At 41.7% G+C, this 22,692-nt stretch overlaps 1 protein-coding gene across 2 annotated transcripts in view; it reads right to left on the minus strand.

Annotated features, from left to right (window-relative positions):
* Positions 1 to 22,454, minus strand: part of LOC136878857 (glutathione S-transferase 1-1) — a 127,274-nt gene extending 104,820 nt beyond the window's left edge. The window contains exon 1 of one of the 2 annotated variants that reach the window (XM_067152401.2): positions 22,315 to 22,454. The gene's annotated coding sequence lies outside the window, so the exon portion shown is untranslated. The remainder of the gene's footprint in view (positions 1 to 22,314) is intronic. The other variant, XM_067152407.2, reaches the window with a different exon arrangement.
* Between the last annotated feature and the right edge of the window lie 238 nt (positions 22,455 to 22,692).

Here is a 22,692-nt window from a genome sequence, read left to right on the forward strand (position 1 = left end):
CATAATATTTCCTTGTTCTATACTTGTTTATGTTTTACATTTTCTTTGTTTCAATCTGTATTTGATTATGTTTTGTTTTCAGTATGTACGAGACATACTTCTATGTATGTGTTCCAAAATTCAACTTTTATGTACTCACTCACCGGCCAAAGAGCTACATGTTTAGCTGGTGGCCCGCCTGCCCCTTACCGGGCAGGAATGAAATAACTATTTGAATAAAGAATAGAATAAGCCCCATCAATTATTTCCGTTTGCTTCAACCTACCCGCCCAGGAACGCGTTCATTTCTACTCTCCAACCCTGCCCCCGAGTTCCAATCTCCCCACGCCGTTTTCTCCACCCTGCTCAGATTTGATATGCGCCGTGAAGGTATAGCGGACATCCGACGAACGACAACTGGGGTCGTCATTCAAGTTAATGGGGACACCGCGGCCACTCAACTCACCACTGCAACAGGAGCTCACCAACTTGAATCAAGTACCCCTTTTCATCTACTCCTAACTCAACCCATCAAATCGCACCCGTCCCCAATACGCTACCGCATTCTCAGCTGTATAATATGAGGTGTTGAGCCCTCTATTACAGAAGAAACAATAATCTCCGAACTCCACGCGGAAGGCATCTCAGTCAAGAAGGCAATCAGAATCAAGAACTCTACGATTTCCCACCTATATGGTGAGAATTCTTCTGCCATCACCCGAAGATGTCGACCGTGTTTAGGCCAGCGGAGTTTCCATACATAGACACCACCATAAATAGGAACCATCTCGCGCCCCACCACCACAAGCCATACGGTGTGAGCGCTGTCTCATCTACAATAATCATACCACCATTCAGTGTACCGCCAAAATTCCTAAATGTGGACATTGCAATCAAGATCACTCTATACCCAGGTGTCCGGACACGCATCAACCCCCGCAATGTGATACCTGTGGAGGTAATCACGCAGTGTATTCTCGGCGCTGCCATCGACGCTCTGCACCACCTCAAAACCAATCAGAACTCATAGCCCCTATCAGAACCATTGATCCACCTACATCACCTATCCGTCCCCTTTTTCAAATACCTACAGTCGAGAATCTAATTCGTTTTGTCCCCATTTCATTATGAAATACCCATATCTACAACAGACCCTTAGTTCTCAGTCACATACAAGCTGCAGCAAATTAAACATTCATTCTTCATTTTCTAACCACCCATTCCGGCCTAAATTCGCACCTCAACTTTACACCATTGGAAATCCTTGTCTGAACACATTCCCATTCCCCAAGCTCAAGCAACTACATCATAGAATCGCATCCTCTCCCCTATTTGTAACCACCGAGTGGACTTACATCCTGTTAAATGTAGGCTTGTGAGTCCACCAGGGATACTATATCCCTCTTCACATATTTGGCCCCCGTCTTCAGAAGAGACCATCATGGCGAAGGAACCAACGGAAACAATTCTAATCAGTAGGCCTACTATGTTGAACATTAGACCTTCAAACGTGACTGTAAAGATAAAACTCATTAATTTGTGTTATTATACCCAAGTACTGTCAAACTGTAGAACGTATTTAATGTCAATGTGCATGACAAACAAACAAACAAACAAACAAACAAACATACTAACTAACTAACTTTTGTAAATAATACTGAAATAAAATAAAGTTACAAACCCATTAACTAAGAAGCCAAGCCCCCTCCCATCTCCTCCTTCTTCCTTCCTCCCTCTCATCCTTCGATCCAAAGTCTCACGCTCCAGGACACTGCCCTTGAGGCGATAGAGGTGGGATCCCTTGCTGAGTCCGAGTAAAAAACCAACCCTGGTGGGTAAACGGATTAAGAAAGGAAGAAAGACCAGGTGAGTTAGCCATGCGGTTAGGGGCGCTGTGAGCTTGCATTCGGGAGATAGTGGGTTCGAACCCCATTATCAGCAGCCCTGAAGATGGTTTTCCGTGGTTTCCCATTTTCACACCAGGCAAATGCTGGGGCTGTACCTTAACATTTAAGGCCACGGCCGCTTCCTTACCTCTCCTAGGCCTTTCCTATCCCATCGTCTCCATAAGACCTGGCCAGAGAGATGACATTATCCTCTAGGTCGCGCGCGTCCCCCTTCAGGGGAGGAATGAAAACGTGCGTTAGGTTAGGTTGGCCATTTTAGGACACATTTCAGCAGACTGTCTTTATTTCATTTACTTTGTGTTATAGTTTAAATGCTTGGATTCAAAAAATGGATATGCGACACATTTATCTTCCGTGAAACCTCATACATTTGCAAACTATTGCCATTGTAAATTTGCCAACATTCATTACGAGATATAGCAAAAATCGAATTATATTTTCAGATATAGTACATCAGCGTTACGTTGAATCACTTTATTCATGAAGTCGAATTCACAGTCAAGTATAACAGACCTATCTCTATTTGGTGTGATGTCCGACTCGTTGGCTGAATGGTTGGCTCCGCTCTGGCCTTCGGTTCAGAGGCTCCCGGGTTCGATTCTCCACCGGGACGGGGATTTTAACCTTCATTGGTTAATTCCAATGGCTCGGGGGCTGGGTGCTGTCTCCACCATACCTGAAACTCACACACCACACAAAACACTATCCCCCACCACAATAACACGCAGTTACCTACACATGGCAGATGCCGCCCACCCTCATCGGAGGGTCTGCCCTACACTCGGCTAGAAATAGCCACATGAAATTATTATTATTTGGTGTGATATTTTGTAGGAATATCACGCAGTACATATAATAGAGTTAGAACAATGTCTGTCAGCTCCGCTGAGTTATTTTAGAAAGGCACACTAATTTCGATTGTATGTTGTTCTGTCTTTCGCTGTTGTCATGTGACTGATCAATAATGTTATGGAAGCTGTTAGCCAAATGCGACGTGCAACATATAATTTTGAATTATTGTACACAGTGAAGGCGACCAAGTTGATAACGATAACTTGGTGGTAGTATCTCATCCAGTTTCATGATATAGTGCCTTCGAGCTTTCATAGGCCTCACATTAACCTTCGCATGTGCACATTTTAAAAGTAGAAACGTTCTGCTCATACACGTGAACAAAGGAATATCTTAATGAGGAACCCCAACACACACTTTATCGATACGTTTTTCCTATCCAACATCTGTAGATGAAGAAAATTGCATTACTATATTTGGAGATCAAATGATAAATAAAATGGAGGATGCAATCGCAGCACTTACCCATCACATTATGCTGTCCAGGTGTACAATGGGGTAGCACTAGACGGCACGTTCCCTGAGGTTACGTAGAACAGGGTTTGCGTTCATTGGACCTTAACCTGCTGAAGTTTACCCAATTCGGAATTCTTAACGTGCAGGTATGTGCAATGAAAAATACATCTTCTCCTTCTTCCTCTTTTAATCTTCCATCTGCGCTTTGGCGACGTACTGGATCCATTCCTTCCTGGTACTAACTCTTCTTCGAGCACCTCCGAGCTTGGCCTTAATGCTTCATCATTCTTCCTTCAAACTTCGATGTAATGTATCCATACTTCCAGCTTTCAGACCAGTGCCCTCTACAGTTGTGCTGGCCTGTAGCTCAAATACCTACCAGCACAACAAGCCCACATGGGGCTAATCACAGTTGTTGGGCTAATCAGAAATACAACAGGAGCCTCGAAATAGACGGATTTATACAACGACGACAGTGACCGCAATGGAAACAGGATATGAGACTTGGAACATGCAATATAAAGACTACACCGATAAAGAAGTAGAATTGATACAAGACATGAAGAGCCATAAACTGGAAATACTTAGCGAGGTGAACATGGAAGGCAGCGAAGTGAAGAGTCAGCAAGACGGGTGCATTTTGCGGCACTCAGGAGCCGGAATGGACAGCTGGGCAAAGGAGGGAGTACCGGGCGAGTTGGCCGTGCGGTTAGAGGCGCGCGACTGTGCGCGTGCATCCTGGAGATAGTGGGTTCGAATCCCACTGTCGGCAGTCCTGGAGATGGTTTTCCGTGGTTTCCCATTTTCACACCAGACAAATGCTGGGGCTGTACCTTAATTAAGGCCACGGCCGCTTCCTTCCAACTCCTAGGCCTTTCGTATCCCATCGTCGCCATAAGACCTATCTGTGTCGGTGCGACGTTATGCCACTAGCAAAAAAAAAAAGGTGGGAGTAGGCATAATCATCAGTGATGATCATTAACGTAGATATCACATGTGAAAACATAACCACATCACAAAAATAAATAATTAAAAAACGTAGCTACCAACTAAGCCCTGAAATTAATTAGGCAAGAAAATTCCTTGAAACAACCGAATTTCAGAATTCAAAACTGGATATCAAAAACCGTTAAGAGCAAAATAATAAACGAGAACCTAAACATCATGAAACCAGATAAAGGGAACACAACGGTCATAACGAGAAAAGACGAATACATAGAAAAAACAAAAAATGATGAGAAAAGACGAATGTTATAGAAAAACAACGGGAAACAAGAGAGATCCTGTGAGATCCAATGAATACATTTCAAAAGATAAATCTAGCGATCAAAAACACCCTTATTCTAACGAAGCAGGAAAAAGGAGAGACAATCAAGAATCTCAAGCTTCCCTCTCACTAAAAGCCCTCCCCAAAATTCACAAAGACTCGTATTCCATCAGACCAATAGTACAGTTCAAAGACACGCCAAGTTACAATGTAGGAAAAATACTCAACTAAGTGCTAAATGAAAATATCAACCAAAGATGACAGGTCGATTAATAATACCAAACAAACCCAGACCTAGCTAAAGAACTAAGTAAGTTAAACATAACATCTAACACGAATGATTTGCTAGTTGCTTTACGTCGCACCGACACAGATAGGTCTTATGGCGACGATGGGGCAGGAAAGGCCTAGGAATGGGAAGGAAGCGACCGTGGCCTTAATTAAGGTACAGCCCCAGCATTTGCCTGGTGTGAAAATTGAAAACCACGGAAAACTATCCTTAGGGTTGCCGACAGTGGGGTTCGAACCCATTATCTCCCGGATGCGCGTCCCTAACCGCACGGCGCACAAGAATGACATCCTTTGACATTACCAGTATGTACACGAAGGTACCAATAGAAGAACAGACGATGTATATAAAGAAAACTGTGATTTAATGTAACTGCTCTACGTGTCTGTGTGTGGGCGGAGGAGTGAATGTCAGATTCGTAGAGTGAAAGGAAGTATGTCAGAAAAGGAATGAGTGAATGGCAGATTGGAAGAGTGAAAGGAAGTATGGTAATGTATGTGAGCACAAGAACGTGCGAATTACAGACTGGTAGAGTGAGCGGAAGTATGTAAGCACATGAATGATTGAATGAATGGGTGATTAGCAAACTGGCGATAGAAAGAATGAACGAGCAGTAAGAAATTAAGCATACTTATATCTTGCACAGTACTATATATGTTGTAAACTATGTAAATATTGTAAATATTTTAAATAATATCTCATCTTAAGATAGGTCTAGGAAACATTCCATATTTATGCACAGAATTGCTGCAAAATAAATAATGCTAATACTAACTGAAATTATAGAAAACCATCTTAAAGAAACAATTCACTACAAGAAACAAATGAAATAATTACCTTTCTAAGATTAACCTTAAACAGTTTCGCATTGAACGACGGCATCTATTGTCAAAAAGAAGGGTTATCCATGAGCTCACCATTATCTATAGCCTATATGTAAAATGCTTAATTGTGTCTGTCATTCACAGCGATATTGAGGTATCGGGAAGGTTTCAAGAGCTGAAATTGGTATCAGTTATAGATTGTTATGTCTACTTTACATGAAAAATATAAGGAATCTCTCATGGCCACGACTTTTGTACTTTTTAAAGAAAAAATACATTTCTTTCAGCGAAGTTATTGTTTCACTCGCTATGATGGTGGAGGTACATAGATATATCTATTGGCATGAGGTCGAGCTATTTACGTCGTGACTTCTATTACCTTCAACAAATACTGTATATGGAGGAAACGAGAACGTTCAAAAGACTAGAACTGGTACCAAACATGAGTTACAAGAACAATGGAATGATGACCATCATACTTGAACTGTTTAGTGAAAAATACTATACAACCAATAAGTTCTGAATAGCTTGAAAGATGAACAAATAACATACGTTACCATTGACTCTATAATGTGCGATGATAATATTGAAGTTGTGATAGTACATATATCACACCCCCGAATTATATGTAGAAGTTAGAGATATTATTGTCAGTATTCGATTTATTATTATTATTATTATTATCATTATCATTATTATTTTCAGTATTCCATTTGTATATTTTGCCATTTATATTTGTAAGCTGGAAGATATCAACATATGTAGGTATGAGTAATTTGTTTTGCACGAGTGGGAAAACATTGCTTTAATAACTCTGGTAATTTGGATGAGTCATATGGCTACCCCAGTGTTTGTTGTGATGTACTTGTGTCGGGTAATTCCATGAGTCATGTATATATCCCAGCCTGATGAGATGAGCTTGTTGTTGTACCAGGGAAATTCGATGATTCGTGTAAAACTCCCGAGTGTTTGTTTATAACTTGGGAGAAAGAAGAGGTTCACTCATGATTGGCTGGCAAGCACCAATCCAGACGTATCATCTGAGAGGAGGGGGATGTTGATGTCTATAAAGGTTGATCATACGGCGGCAACCTGGACATTGTAAAATGAACTACTACAACTACAAGCAGTAACACTGTATGAAGGAACGACAACTGACACACTGTACGGGAAGGAAGTGGTGCTGATATACGGTATTCGAGTGACACGACTGCAATGGACTGGACTTCAAACGTTCATGGGACGTAGTCTTGTGATGTTCGTGGAAAGTGGCTGATCAACAAATTGTGGAGGGCGTATGCATTAAGTATTGTAGTACTTGTGGAGGTCTGGCATATGTTGGTGAAAGCTATCTCAGACTTTCCATAATTTATGTTTAGGATCGACAGACGTGTGTATATATCTTTACAACAAGTGTTAAAATATGTGAACACAGTATTACAAGGTACAGTATCTGTGTGATGTGATAACTGCCGATTATGAGAATCGGTAAGTCGAATTGATATAGAGACAGTGAAGGGTATTTATCTTCATACATGTACATTGTTCATCGGACTATCTACAAATGGTAGTTTAGTTCTCACTTTCGTTTTCCCACTGTTTTCATTGTTATTGTTGTAAATATGGAGTCTTCCAGCAATATATTGTGTGTGTATTATATGTATAATTTTGTGTGTTGATGAGGTGCTCATGCACGGATTTTGTTAAGAATATAGTTAGCTATTTTAGAATCAGTGGAGTTATTGATGACCCTAGGTGCAGTTCCTACCTATTTAGTCGTTTTCAGGAGGTTAGGTAAGGCCTGCAGCAGATGTACCAGTACGCAGTATTATGTACACGCCCTGGGATATAAAGTTTATCATGCTCTATCTAAATTCGAGGGATCCATTCTGGTGAACTCTGGCGCCCATACTACGGACATTTAGATTAAATATTTTATTAATTTATTTCAAGTATTTTATGAAGTTTTTGAGCAATATTTTTTTACATATTTTATTCATGATTTTATTTATTATGGTAGTCATCATCAGAAAGGTTACAAAGTTAATAAAGCTGGTGTATGCAGTGGAATGAGATAGAATCTACGGAAGCTAGACGAAAATTTCGTTCATGCAGGAAGAAAGTATTTTATTCCAAGAATAGATTTAGCACCTGTGAATACGGGAATACCATTCGTTCTTAAATGGAGGAAATTTTCTCTACATTTAGCCTTCTGTGCCACCAGGGCAGACTTTAAAGTTGGGATGAATCTCCCCAGTGTTTTGAACAGTTGCACATAGCTTTTTTCCAGAGTACTCAGATCCACAGACTTCAAAATACAACTCCAAGCTATCGCTGCGCTCATGTGGTTTGTAAGAAAATACAATAATGCCTGTTTGGATTCCATTCAAATGCCGTAAAGAATCTGGAAAGTGTAACATTTATTCATAAGATATATCAATAGTCCATTTAGAATGTCCAATTACTTTATAGGTATAGTAATTTCAACTGTCGAAAACAGGCTTATTTCTATAACTTACTAGTCAGGAATAATAGTGAACATATTCCTAAATAACACTGAAAACAATTTCTTAACCAACCAACTATCTTGCACTGGAGCAGATACGTGAACGACGTAATATGCCTCTATGACAATGGCGTCACAAATGCGCAGCACTTAATAGACGCATTGAATTCCTTACGTAGGTCAATGCCATTCATAATGGAACCAGAAACTAACACGGATATCAATTTTTTGACATGACAATCAGTAGAATAACGACTATCCCTGATACAAAATAGACAGGAAGCACACTCAGATTTCACACACAATACCCGCCCGCCATGGCACTACAGCCCTTGAAGGATCTTGGCCTACCAAGCGACCGCTGCTCAGCCCGAAGGCCTGCAGATTACGAGCTGTCGTGTGGTCAGCACGACGAATCCTCTCGGCCGTTACTCTTGGCTTTCTAGACCGGGGCCGCTATCTCACCGTCAGCTAACTCCTCAATTCTAATCACGTAGGCTGAGTGGACCTCGAACCAGCCCTCAGGCCCAGGTAAAAATCCCTGAACTGGCCGGGAATCGAACCCGGGGCCTCCAGGTAAGAGGCAGGCACGCTACCCCTACACCACGGGGCCGGCATCAAACCACCTGTACATGCACAAATTAGCAGGCCGAAATACAATGATACACAGAGCAATATACATGCTAAGATATCAGCAGCGAAATACAGACAATAAAGCAAATCGGGAAGGAAAACAACCACGCACCTCACACAGTAGATCGATTATTAAAGAAACAAAGAAAAGAAATCACATCCGAAAACAACAAATACATAGTCTTCAATTTCGCGAACGAATATATGTACAAGATAACTATTTCAGAAAGCATGGTTTAAAATAGCCTGCAGAAAAAAAAATGCTCGTTACAAAAGCACATCAAATGCAACCTAAATAAACAAAAATTCTTTTTCTTCAAATAGGAGTTTACGAAATCAAATGTTGAGAACCAAACAGCAATACAACATATGTACCCCAAACAAAAGGCAATTTTCATAATAGGGACAAAACCACTGAAATGCAGTCAGATCAAATCAGCATTCAAACTTCGGAGAACATGAATATTTCAGCTCTCACCATTTCACAGACATCAACATAGATTTTAAATTGTACACATCGAAAATACGAGCAAATCATTAGACACAAAGAAGGCATCACAAAAAAAAAAAAAAAAAATCCTCAACGATCAAACATACCAAAAAAAATCCTATTCTTCGCACTACCAAATTAATTTTGATCGTTTGTGCTCTCCCCAACAACCCTGCAACTCACTCACCACACATAACACTATCCTCCACCACAATAACACGCAGTTACCTACACATGGTAGATGACGTCCACCCTCATCGGAGGGTCTGCCTTACAAGGGCTCCACTCGGTTAGAAATAGCCACACGAAATTATTATTATTATTATTATTATTATTATTATTATTATTATTATTATTATTATTATTATTATTATTATTCGGCTGTGAGCATGCATCCGGGAGATAGTGGGTTTGAATCCCACTGTCGGCAGCCCTGAAGATGGTTTTCCGTGGTTTCCTATTTTCACACCAGGCAATGCTGGGGCTGTACCTTAATTAAGGCCACTGCCCCTTCCTACCAACTCCTAGGCCTTTCCTAACCCATCGTCGCCATAAGATCTATCTGTGTCGGTGCGACGTAAAGCCACTAGCAAAAAAGAAAAGAAAAATACCCATGGATTACAACTTTTCTGATCACGATTGACATATGATCAGACCAGGATATGTTTTGTAAAAACGACCTAGATTGTTACACTGTAAGGGATGTCTGGGTCATGAATCTTTATCGCTGGGAGGGATTCGAGGTCAACAGTCTTTGGGAGTTTGGTGTCACCTATGCAAATAAGTTAGGTTTTAGCCACATATTGTTCAAGTTGCTTTACGTCGCACAGACACAGATAGGTATTATGGAGACGATGAGACAGGAAATGGCTAGGAGTGGAAGGAAGCGGCCGTTGCCTTAATTAAGGTACGGCCCCTGGTGTGAAAGTGGGAAACCACGGAAAACCATCTTCAGGGCTGCCGACAGTGGGGTTCTAACACATTATCTCCCGAATACTGGATACTGGCCGAACTTTAACCGACTGCAGCTATCGAGCTCGGTAGCCACATTTCATTAGATGTTATGCATGATTTACGCTTCATTCGATCAATCGAAAGATGTCTTGATAAAAGCGCTTTAAACAAAAAAGGTACGTCCGGGGGGCTAAAGTGGAAGTAAGCTTGTAACTCATCAGCATACATGTGAAAGGCGTTGCTTATAAAGACTGTGGCGATGTCATTAATAACCTCATTTTCATAAAAAACAGAACACCTTGAAATACTAGAGACAGGAAGTTCATATTCACAGGACATGTTTATTAGTATGTTCTGCAGAAACGATTAGCATTTCAGTCACCTAGGTCCAGCATGTGCGTAAGGCGCTCAGTTCCACAGTTCATCTTTGGTGGTTGGCATTGGGTCACAGCGGCACACCCGTCGTTTAACCATATCCCACACATTTTCGATTGGCGACAAGTTCGGTGATCGGGCGGACCAGGGCAACAGTCTGACATCCTTTGACAACAAGAAGGCACGTGTTCGTACAGCAACATGTGGTCGCGCATTGTCCTGCTGAAATATGGCATCTGGGGGTGTCGTGCAGAAAGGGCATGGCTACGGGTCGCAGGATGTTATTCACGTAGGTCAAACTGGTCGCTGTGCCCTGGACACGCACCAACTGTGATTTGTTTGCGGTTGTACCCAATAGCACTCTCGGGCGAATGCAGAGTCTACGAGATGCATCTCCCCCTGTCTGCGGCGAATCAAAATGCGGCCACCATCTTCAAACAAACAGAACCTAAGAATAATGTTATTTGCTTTACGTCCCACTAACTACTTTTGCGGTTTTCGGAGACGCCGAGGTGCCGGAATTTTGTCCCGCAGGAGTTCTTTTACGTGCCAGTAAATCTAGCGACACGAGGCTGACGTATTTGAGAACCTTCAAATACCACCGGACTGAGCCAGGATCGAACCTGCCAAGTTGGGGTCAGAAGGCCAGCGCCTCAACCGTCTGAGCCACTCAGCCCGGCAAACAGAACCTGAATTCGTCCGTAAACACTATCTGCTGCCATTCCTGTCCTCAGTGACGTCATTCCATACACCATTGCAGTCTAGCATGTTTATGCACATTAGTCAAAGATAGGCGCAGAAGTGGACGACGCGCCAGTAACCTAGACCGAAATAAACGGCGACGGACTGTCAGTCCTGATAGTGTACGATGTGTTACACTGTTCCACTGTTGCGCCAGAGCCGAGGAGGAGCCATTCGGATGATGTGTCGATCTTCTCGGTGGGTGGTCTGGGTGGTGCGACGAGACCCATCTCGTCGTGTTCTACGGCCTTCTGTGAACCATTCTATAAACACCCGTTGCACTACCGACACATTTCGTCCCACACGAGCAACCATTCCCCGGATGGATGCATCACGTTCTCTCATGCCAATAATGCGCCCTCTTTCAAACTCACTCATTTCACGGTACGGTTCTCACACACGTCTGCGAGACATCTTGGACGTCTGCTCAAGTCACACTGATCCATTACCTTTGGTTTATAGCGACAAGGAGAGCCGCAGGCACACTTTTACCAGTCGTTGGTGGTGCGCCGAGATATCGATGTGGACCTTGAACCTGGGGGCCGACATGGTTCAAATGCTAATCATATCTTCAGAACCTCGTAATGCATATGTTCTGTGAATATGAACTTCCTCTCTCTAGTTTTTCAAGGTGTTCTGGTTTTTATGAACATGAGTGTATGAAGAGAAAAGCATAATGGACCGAGGACTGATCCTCATGGTACGCTACATTTCACTGATTTCCAGCTAGAGAATCGTCCGTCAAAGAAGGTTACCCCTTGTGATATATGAGACTGACATGATTCAAACATCGACAGAGTACACTGCGAGAAGCCAAATGACTTCTGAATTCTACGATCGGCAGCCCTAAAGACGGTTTTCAGCCGAAACATGTCTCTACCATAGAGACGCCCTACAACGAAGAATCCAAGATCAACATTTGTTAATATATCATTCCTCAAATTTGTAGGCCCAACCCATACGGGGTCGGGTATGAAGTGAGATGAATCTTCGTAACGAGTTTTTACGACCGGATGCCCTTGCTGACGTCAACCTCATCAGAGGAGTTAATGAGATAAAATGAATGACGTGATGTATGATAGTGGGGAGGGAGAGGGCGAAACCCCTGCCGGCACATAACACCAAGGCTTTACGTCTCTAACCGACAGACGAATCACCATCGACAGCGTCATACGCCCTCACTCCATATGAGTACTCCGAAAAGGTTTGGAATTTAATCCAGGCTTTTGGCACGCAATGTAGTGATTAGAAAATGCATACATTCTAATGCTTTTCTGTTTCGACCAACAGGACTCGAACCGGTGAACCACGGTGTCCGATCATTTAGCCTAATTTTAAATAGCCCTCTTATATTAGGCCTATTTATTTTTTAAGGTGCTGGAGACTTGCCCACAGCTAGAAGACTGAGGGAAGTTTCCGTACCTCGAATCATCAAAGAGGAGGAGGAAAGATTAAAAGAAGCTGTGGAAGATGAGAGAGTTTCAGTTCTTTGTGATGAAACGACTGATTTATTTATTTATTTATCGTATGGTTTACAATCACATCACAATAAAAGTATTTTAAAATTATTTTCACGTCTGAACACATTAAGTCAAAATGTCAGATTGGTGTCTCTAATATAATTAACACCGTTTTGAGTAGCCATCAGGAACTCGGCTGAATCTCCTGAGAAGGCTGATAGAGGGCATTCTTGGATAATATGCTGAACAGTTTGTCTTTCAGCACCACAACTACACTCGGGGAGATGGAATTTTCTTCCATTTATAAAGGGAGTCTGTACATCTACCACAATTAGTTCTGATTCGGTTTAGAGTACACCAAATTTTTCTGGCGAGCTCAAAACCTGGTGGCTTAGATGTGATGCATGGCATAGCTTGCTGTTCTGGTGTTGCAGAGGTCTTCCATAATTGCTTCCAGCTGTCAATCATGTTGAAATTACTATCAGCAAGCTTCCTTGCAGTATTCAATGGAGGGTGGCGAGAGCGAAGTATCTTCCTGTTAATAACAGGGAGGTCAAGATGTACAGGAAGAGAAGAATTGTTGCACATATTATTGTACACCTTGATAAGTGCTTGTTCTCTTCTCACGGATGGAGGTGGTATATGACTTAATGATGGCAGCCAGTATGTTGGAGTACACCTGATTGTCCCTGATATTAAACGCATGGTTTGGTTGAGCTGAGTATCGACAAGCTTAACATGAGCGCTGTTTATCCACATTGGAGCACAATATTCAGCCACAGGATAAACTAGTCCAAGGGCAGAAGTCCGAAGTGTAGAAGCTGTTGACCCCCACGTAGTGCCGCACAGTTTCTGCAGGATATTATTTCTGGTTCTGAGTTTGGCGGCAGTTCTGCTATGATGTTCTTTGAAACTAAGAGTCCTATCTAGAATGACTCCTAGAAATTTTGGATACTTGGTATGTGAGAGTAATCTGCCATCAAAGTGAACTTTCAGTTCTCTATTCGCTTGTTTATTGTTGAGATGGAACGAAGCAACTACTGTCTTTGCTGCGCTTGGCTGTAACCTCCAGTCACTAAAGTATCGTCCCATAGTAGATAGGTCTCTGGTTAGAATATCCTCGGTAACTTCGAAGTGTATTTATGGTTCTGATAAAAGTGCTTAGTTGTGGCGATAGTACAGTTCAGAAGTTATTTGTAGGGGTGATGAAAGTTATTGCAAATGCTAATGCTACAGAATGTTCACAAGCAACTATGAGTGTAACTCGCAAACTTGAATTTCGGTACCAGAATGTAGTTTCTATAACTTCATATTCAGCACGTTACATGGGCAAGTGTATAAACGCAATTAGGGTTCTAGTTTCAGAAGGGTTGGTACACTCAGTGCTGGGCTCATAAACTGAATTTGGTGGGCAGTATGTGGGCCGTGGAACTTAGTGCTTTGAACCAATGTGTTGTACAAGCAAAACACGAAAGAGAAAGCATGCATACATTCAATTCCTGAAGCAGAAATATGAAGTCGAACCCACTAAAGCTAAACTCTTCCCTAGTCCTGTGATCACTAGGTGGAACTCATGGTTTGAAAGTGTTGAAGTACCTTGGAGAATATCTTCATGATCTAGTAGACGTTATTGAAACTATTGGATACGAGAGTGTTGCTGTGAACTATTTCAAAGCCTTGACCCCAAATAAAGTAACAACAATTCATTACCTAGCTATTTTTCTTGTTGACCATTGCTCAAAATGTTGTAACTTGATGCTCACATAAGAGAGTTCCAACATGCCGTTAATTCATGTATTTAAGTCTAAGCTTAGTGACCTTTCAAGGGGCTTTAAATTACTAGCGGACGCTTTTTTTTTAGACAACCTCGGATAAACTTTTCAAACTACCAAAACAAATGCAGACGCAATCAACATCTTTGTTTCAATATGTAGGTAGAGCAAGCCTGAAAAAACTGAACCAATTAATAGACTTGACACAGGAAAGTTTATCATTTCTTCTCTTGGTAAACTGTTTGATCCAAGAAGCATAATGGAAGGGGATTTAGAAAATGATGAACTCTCTCATCTAATAAAGTAAATTCCCATCTTACGAAAACTTTCAACGTCAGATTACTTTGAACCGTACACTGTATTTATGGACCTAGTTCCTAGTTCATGTAGAGCAGGTAGAAACATTGATGTGATTGTCACTCTTCTTTCCCTGAAACCAGAATATGAGCTGCAGTGAAGGCTTTATGGATCCCAGTCAGTTATATTGATAGTGAGAGGGCATTTTAAACGTACTGTAATGTAATGACTGACAGGAGAACAGCTTTGACTCCCAGTAATATGGAGCTCATGGCATCTCTGTCTTTTTCAGACTGATATGTAAATTATATACTTGTTAGAGTGACAGCTGATACACTTTTTCAAACTTCCATGTTTTAATATAATGTGTAATACTGTTTGTGTTTTAAGCAGAAGTGTAACTCATGATGTATTTATTATGCAAAAATACAACGTTGTTATACTGCAAATATGATATCAACTAAGTTATTGGTTTACCTTTTATAGCTGAAAAGTGGAAATAAAATTTAGCGAAATTATTGACGAAATAAAATAAAATTAGCTACCGAAATAGCTGTTAAAAATGACGTAATTAGGCAAAAAGTTTCAACACAAACAGGTGCCTCTACATATGGGAAATTGTGGCAGCGAAAAGGGATACCAGTGAGACTACTGAACGTTCTGAAGTGTTTACAAGCAGCCGGTGGGAATAATTCAAATGGATGGTGACATTTCAGGAGAATTCCCTATGGGGAGAAGGATAAAACAAGGCGATAGCATCAGTCCACTAGTGTTCAGCATCTTCATGGATGAAGAAACAAAAATATGTAAGCGCCGAACCTACAAAACAAAGTTTGAGCATGTGGAGACTTCGACCTCATCTACATCTGCTTTACACATCTGCTACATTGCTTTACACAGATAGGATCCTATTGATAACTGATACAGTGGTAGTAATGGTGGTGATTATTGTTTTAAGAGGAATTACAACTGAGCAACCATCCTCTGTCAACACTGATCAGAAGGAAGAAAGGAAGATGTCTGAAACTTCGGAGAATGAAGAATGAAGATATCGGTAAAAGAAAGGAAAAGAAAGGAAAGACCCACGAATGGTGTAGAATTTTGAAGACACCCTACGCCTCGCAAACTTTAATACTGTCGGCTTCGGAAAGAACAAGAGTTGACCAGCGAGGAGCTGAGTTAGAGGACCCGTGGTCGCCAAGCCACGTTCCCAAGATGAAAGCCCATGGGTTCCCTTTTACGACAGGCAAGTGATACTGTGGATGTATTTTAACGCCCCTACCCACAAGTGGTGATAACTGATACACCAGAAAGACTTCACCAGGCAGTGGTGGAATGGCACGAAGAACTATAGAGGAAGGGAACGTGGGTCTCAAAACAGTTCAGACAGGAATATGGTCTGTGATAGAAGAATTCTTCAGAAAGTAGACATTTTTGCTTGTTGCCTAAAGGGGTCTGACATCTAGGTTATCGCCCCAGAAACTTTTGAGCATTAATTAATTTCGTATGGCTATTCCTAGCCGAGTGCAGCCCTTATAAGGCAGACCCTCCGATGAGGTTGGACGGCACCTGCCATATGTAGATAACTGCGTGTTATTGTGGTGGAGGATAGTGTTATGTGTGGTGTGTGAGTTGCAGAGATGTTGGGGACAGCACAAACACCCAGCCCCCGAGCCACGCTATGTGGAGGGATGCATTCACTTATAGCGTTTCTCTAAGGTGGTTTGTAGCACGGTTTGCTGTGTCTGTGAAAAGGAGGTGTTGGAACAAATATTTAAAAAAAACAGTCCGTACACGTCAAAGAACCCCGACTTGGCCGATAATCGACCTTGGGACCCTTCAAAGCGAAGACCTCGACGCTGAAATTCAGCCAAGGAGCCGAACGAACTGTTTAAAGAATGCTCAACTCAATGTACAGTATTTCTCGTGCCCTGGGCTCTTTGACCTTAATTAATCGTACAGTGACTGTACGCTCTTAGATAAGGATGATACGCGGAACTAGACAGAAAAGTGATGAAATTGTTGGAAATATTACTTAAGCAGTCTAAATATATAATTCAAAGATGGAAAAACAGAATGACCTCTGTGTTCTGTGGTGCAAGCCTTCGCTGATATTCTTGAGATTATAAGGAGAGGGTACCTTACGACTACAGTTATGGTCTATTTGGTGCGACTTGAGGCCCGATGTAAGCAAAGCCACAGTAACTGTCCGCTAGGAAAGCTCAGTCACTGGTTAGAATGTCTAGCAACGTGAGAGGGCACTGCAGTGAAATTATATCCAAAATAGGTCACGTAAGTTAGCAAACAAACTTACGCTGTCAGAAATGAATCGGTTATTTCTAAAACCCCATAAGTCACACATATTGCAACGTAGACTAATCGTTTTATGTATAAAAACAGCAAGTGCGGTGTATAGAATGGATGTGGATTAAGAAAAGAAAACTCTGTTGGAATATTTTGGAAAAGTATGTATGGTTATCATGCTCATTTCGGAAACATTTTCAATGTAGTTTCATACAAAGAAATTTATTTTTTCAACCCTCTCAGCACAATTTATTACTAGCTGAAATGTGAATCATAGAAGTGGCTTTACGTTTCACCGACCCAGATGGGTCTTATGGCGACGATGGGATAGGAAATGGATATGAGTGGGAAGGAAGCGGCTGTGGCCTTGATTAATGTACAGCTCAAGCATTTGCCTGGTGTGAAAATGGAACACCACGGAAAACTATCTTCAGGGCTGCCGACAGTGGGGTTCGAACCCACTATCTCCCGAATGCATGCTCACATTTGCGCGCCCCTAACCGCACGTTCAACTCGCTTGGTTAATGTGAACCATTTTCTGAGTAGATGAGCAATACATGAGCAGGTGGAATTCAGTATACGAAGATTATTTTTGTATTATTATGATGTTATTATTATCGTATTAACGTGATAAACATATGTCTATTTATAAATGAAACCCACATTTATTGTTTGTTTAAATATAACAATCAGACGTCAACCTCCTTGGCCGAATAGTCATCTCAGTGGCCTCGGGTTCGATTCCCTGCCGGGTCGGAAGTTTTAACTTTGGTTAATTATTCCTCTAGCTCGGGGCTGGGTGTTTGTGTTCATCTTAATACACATAGGTTACTTCATTTGGAGCCACAAAACACTCAATCGTGAATATATTCCTCCATACAGTGTTGGCGTCAGGAAAGATATCAGGCTGTAAAATATCAGCCGTCCGCCTCTGTGATGTAGTGGTTAGTGTGATTAGCTGCCACCCCCGGAGGCCTGGGTTCGATTCCAGGCTCTAGCACGAAATTTGAAAAGTGGTACGAGGGATGGAATGGGGTCTACTCAACCTTGGGAGATCAACTGAGTAGAGGTGAGTTCGATTACCACCTCAGCCATCCTGGAAGTGGTTTTCCGTGGTTTCCCACTTCTCCTCCAGGCAAATGCCGGGATGGTACCAAACTTAAGGCCACGGCCGCTTCCTTCCCTCTTTCTTGTCTCTCCCTTCCCATCTTCGCATCCCCCCGCAAGGCCCCTGTTCAGCATAGCAGGTGAGGCCGCCTGGGCGAAGTTTTGGTCATCCTTCCCAGTTGTATCCCCGACCCAGAGTCTGAAGCTCCAGGACACTGTCCTTGAGACGGTAGAGGTGGGATCCCTCGTGAGTCCGAGGGAAAAACCGACCCTGGAGGGTAAACAGATTAAAAAGAAGAAGAAGAAGAAAATAGGCAAAACAGGTAGAAAGTCCAGACTAAAAGTAATTAGGAAAAGGACAGGAGGAAGATGCAGAACTAAACTTTCATTAATAGTTTTTGAAATCCCATAAGTCATGAACGTTTAAATCTGAACAGCAAAAATTGTATATACAATTCCATTGCATACTTCCATGACTTCTTCAAGCAATAGTATTTAAGTTTTATTAACATAATTCATTGTTCGGTTTCATTTTTGCTTTCTCACAAGTTTAAAATTCTTGACTTAGGGTTTAAAATAATAGCAGACTTAAATATAGTCTGGTCTACAACAGGCTTTCCTCGCTAGCGTTTCTTGGCAGGAAGAGAAAACGTACCGGTTTCATTTCCTTCACAACGAACTCGATAAAAACTGCTAGGTGATACCCCGAATAATTGAACTGTTGAAGATTAGATTTCTCTCACCGCTAAGGTTGGATCATCCTTATAAAATTTATAGAAATTTAAAACTACTGTTTTTCTTCACATGCTTCACAACCATCGCCATCTTCACCCAACGAAGCTATTTGTAATTAAACACGACCGTCGCCAGGAACAATCTACCCCCACACAATATATGAATTAAGGTTACGATACAAAACTAATACTCCGGAATACAATCAGTTGCGTTAAAAGATGTCGTAAATTAAAGAAAAAGAAGGAAATATTTGTTGAATAACGCTGCAGAGCCGACAGCCAATCAGACTATGACCTTGCCCTGTGTACTTGTTTATATTGGACTTCAGGTTCTATCCGACAATAGTGTAAGCAAAGACACGAGTGGCAATAATAATGTTACTGGTTTAACGTCCAACTAACTATTCTTATTGTTTTCGGAGAAGCTGAGATACCGAATTTTGTCCCGCAGGAGTTCTTTTTCGTGCCAGTAAATCTACCGACACGAGGCTGACGTATTTGAACACCTCCAAATACCACCGAACTGAGCCGGTTCGAACCTGCCAACTTAAACTCAGAAGGCCAACGCCCAACCGTCTGACAAGGGACACTACCCATAGTGTACACTCCGATTTTGATTTAACCAGTGTCACTGAAAATACATCCAAGCTCCGTGGCCTCTTTCATTTGTACATTCTTACCTTTAAATCATTAAAAACTGAGACTAACAAGCGTCGCCCTGGTCTCTTACTCCCCCTGTGGGTGGGATCGGTAGAATAACACCCACGGTATCCCCTGCCTGTCGTAAGATGTGACTAAAAGGGGTCCCAGGGGCTCGGAATTTTGGAGCGTGGGTTAGCGACCACGGGGATCTTACCTGAGTCCTGACATTGCTTTCACTTACTTGTGCCACGTTCCTCACTTTTATCTATCATATCCGACCTTCCTTGATCAATTCTTGTTCTTTTCTTAACCCGACGCTATTAGGTTTGCGAAGGCTAGGGAGTCTCTCATTTTCACGCCCTTCGTGGCCCTTGCCTTTCATTGACCGATACCTTCATTTTTCGAAGTTCGGATCCCTTCCCTTTTTCTCTCTGATTAGTGTTATATAGAGGATGGTTGCCTAGTCGTACTTCCTCTTAAAACAGTAATCATCAGCACACCACCACCACCTGGTCTCTTACCCTCTATGGTCGAGTTCATTATTCTCCTCCATTTGCCTTACTGTACGTGTCCTCTTCAACTATCAATCAATCAATCAATCAATCAATCAATCAATCAATCAATCAATCAATCAATCAATCAATCAATCAATCAATCAATCAATCAATCAATCAATCAATCAATCAATCAATCAATCAATCAATCAATCAATCAATCAATCAATCAATCAATCAATCAATCAATCAATCAATCAATCAATCAATCAATCAATCAATCAATCAATCAATCAATCAATCAATCAATCAATCAATCAATCAATCAATCAATACTGATCTGCATTTAGGGCAGTCGCCCAGGTGGCAAATTCCCTATCTGTTGTTTTCCTAGCCTTTTCCTAAATTATTTCAAAGAAATTGGAAATTTATTGAACATCTCCCTTGGTAAGTTATTCCAATCCCTAACTCCCCTTCCTATAAATGAATATTTGCTCCAGTTTGTCCTCTTGAATTCCAACTTTATCTTCATATTGTGATCTTTCCTACTTTTATAAACGCCACTCAAACTTATTCGTCTACTAATGTCATTCCACGCCATCTCTCCGCTGACAGCTCGGAACATACCACTTAGTCGAGCAGCTCTTCTCCTTTCTCTTACTTCTTCTCAGCCCAAACTTTGAACTTGGCAACATTTTTGTAACGCTACTCTTTTGTCGGAAATCACCCAGAACAAATCGAGCTGCTTTTCTTTGGATTTTTTCCAGTTCTTGAATCAGGTAATGCTGGTGAGGGTCCCATACACTGGGAACCATACTCTAGTTGGGGTCTTACCAGAGACTTATATGCCCTCTCCTTTACATCCTTACTACAACCCCTAAACACCCTCATAACCATGTGCAGAGATCTGTACCCAGTTTGTACGGTACGCACTTCATCCATCGAGTTCACCATTACTCGCATTTACCCCTTCATTACGAGTACTGTCATGCCAATGTTTTAAACTGTTATCACCAGCAATCTTTCTCCCTACATTCAGGTTGCTTACTTCCTTTCCGCAAAATTAATCAAGAATGCATTAACTAACGTATTACTATTATTTTTAACCCACAAAATTAATTACTTCAAATAATGGCCGACAGAGGAGCGCAACGAAGCGCACCGGTATCGGTAGCTCACATACCACCTATCTCTCGAGGTAAGTGGCTCATACGGACGACCAGGGACTTCCACGATGCTGACGTATTTGAGCTCTTAACTTGGGAGCGTGGGTTAGTGACCACGGGGCTCTTACCTGAGTTCCTGGCATTGCTACCCCTTACTTAAGCCAAGCTACTCACTTTCATCCATCCAATCCGACCGCCCTTGGTCAATTTTTGTTCTTTCCCAACCCTGAAGCTATTAGAGCATTCGAGGTCTATGGAGTCTTTCATTTTCACGCCCTTCGTGGCCGTTGTCTTTCTTTGGCCGATACCTTTATTTTTCGAAGTGTCGGACACCTTAAATATTTTCCGTTTGATTAATATTAATAGAGGATGGTTGCCCAGTTGTATTTCCTCTTAAAACAATAATCACCACCACCACGTTCAAATACCACTGGACTGAGCCGGTTTTGAACCCGCCAACATAACATAAAATAATGTTCCTGGCCTTGCATCCTATTAACTACTATTTTATGGTTTTCGAAGACCCCGAGGTCTCTTACGTGCCGGTAAATCTACCAACACGAGGCTGACATACTTGAGCACCTTCAATTGCCACCGGACTGAGCCAAGATCGAACCCACCAACATGGGCTCAGACGGCCAGCGCTACATCTAAGCCACTCAATCCAGCTGGATTTACTCACAATCTGTCAAAGTTGAAACAGTTTTCAGAGGTTTCGCCGACTGGAGTCCAGAAAAATGGTGGAATCGCACTTTCCCAAGTCAGTTTTCAGTTCTAATCCACAAATTAATAAAAAATACACGAATCTAAAGAAACACAACAATTACAATGGTTTAATAGAATTCAGTATGTGTGGAAAGCTTTTGATGACAATGCCCATGCCCGTAAAACTAAATAAGAAGAATAAGAAGAAGAAGAAAATGGCAATGTGTAGCTTCATCGGTGACCGGTTTAGACTCATTTATACGCATCTATTGCACTGGTCATTGTTATAATATTGGCCGCAAAGTTAGAGAAAGTGGAAGAAATATCAATCAAGTGAGTGTTCGTGCAAACCCAACTTACCTCGCTCTGTGCTCAGAAAACACTCAAGGTGCGGATCGAACCACTTACTTGTCCAAAGCCACGGACACAACAGACTTATCCACGCACAGGCCCAGGGTGATTGAAAGTGATGCTGTAGTTTAGGAGGTGTTATATATTTAAGAAGATGTCGCAAGGAGTCTCCCCTTCCTTCTTTCTCAGAAGGTTTAAGTATGGTTCATTTCCTGGTGTGACTCGGCAAGAACACGAGGAAAACTATGATCTTTATTTTATAAATATATGAAGACATGTTGCTGCCATTGGTTGTCTAGCACGTGACGTCTCAAGTTGCTATGGTAATGACAAGTGACAACAAAACCGACGCGCAGCGTTCCTGTAAGGAAGTCGATAAATAATAAT

Source organism: Anabrus simplex, chromosome 1 (genome assembly GCF_040414725.1).
Source record: "Anabrus simplex isolate iqAnaSimp1 chromosome 1, ASM4041472v1, whole genome shotgun sequence".
Lineage (NCBI taxonomy): Eukaryota > Metazoa > Arthropoda > Insecta > Orthoptera > Tettigoniidae > Anabrus > Anabrus simplex.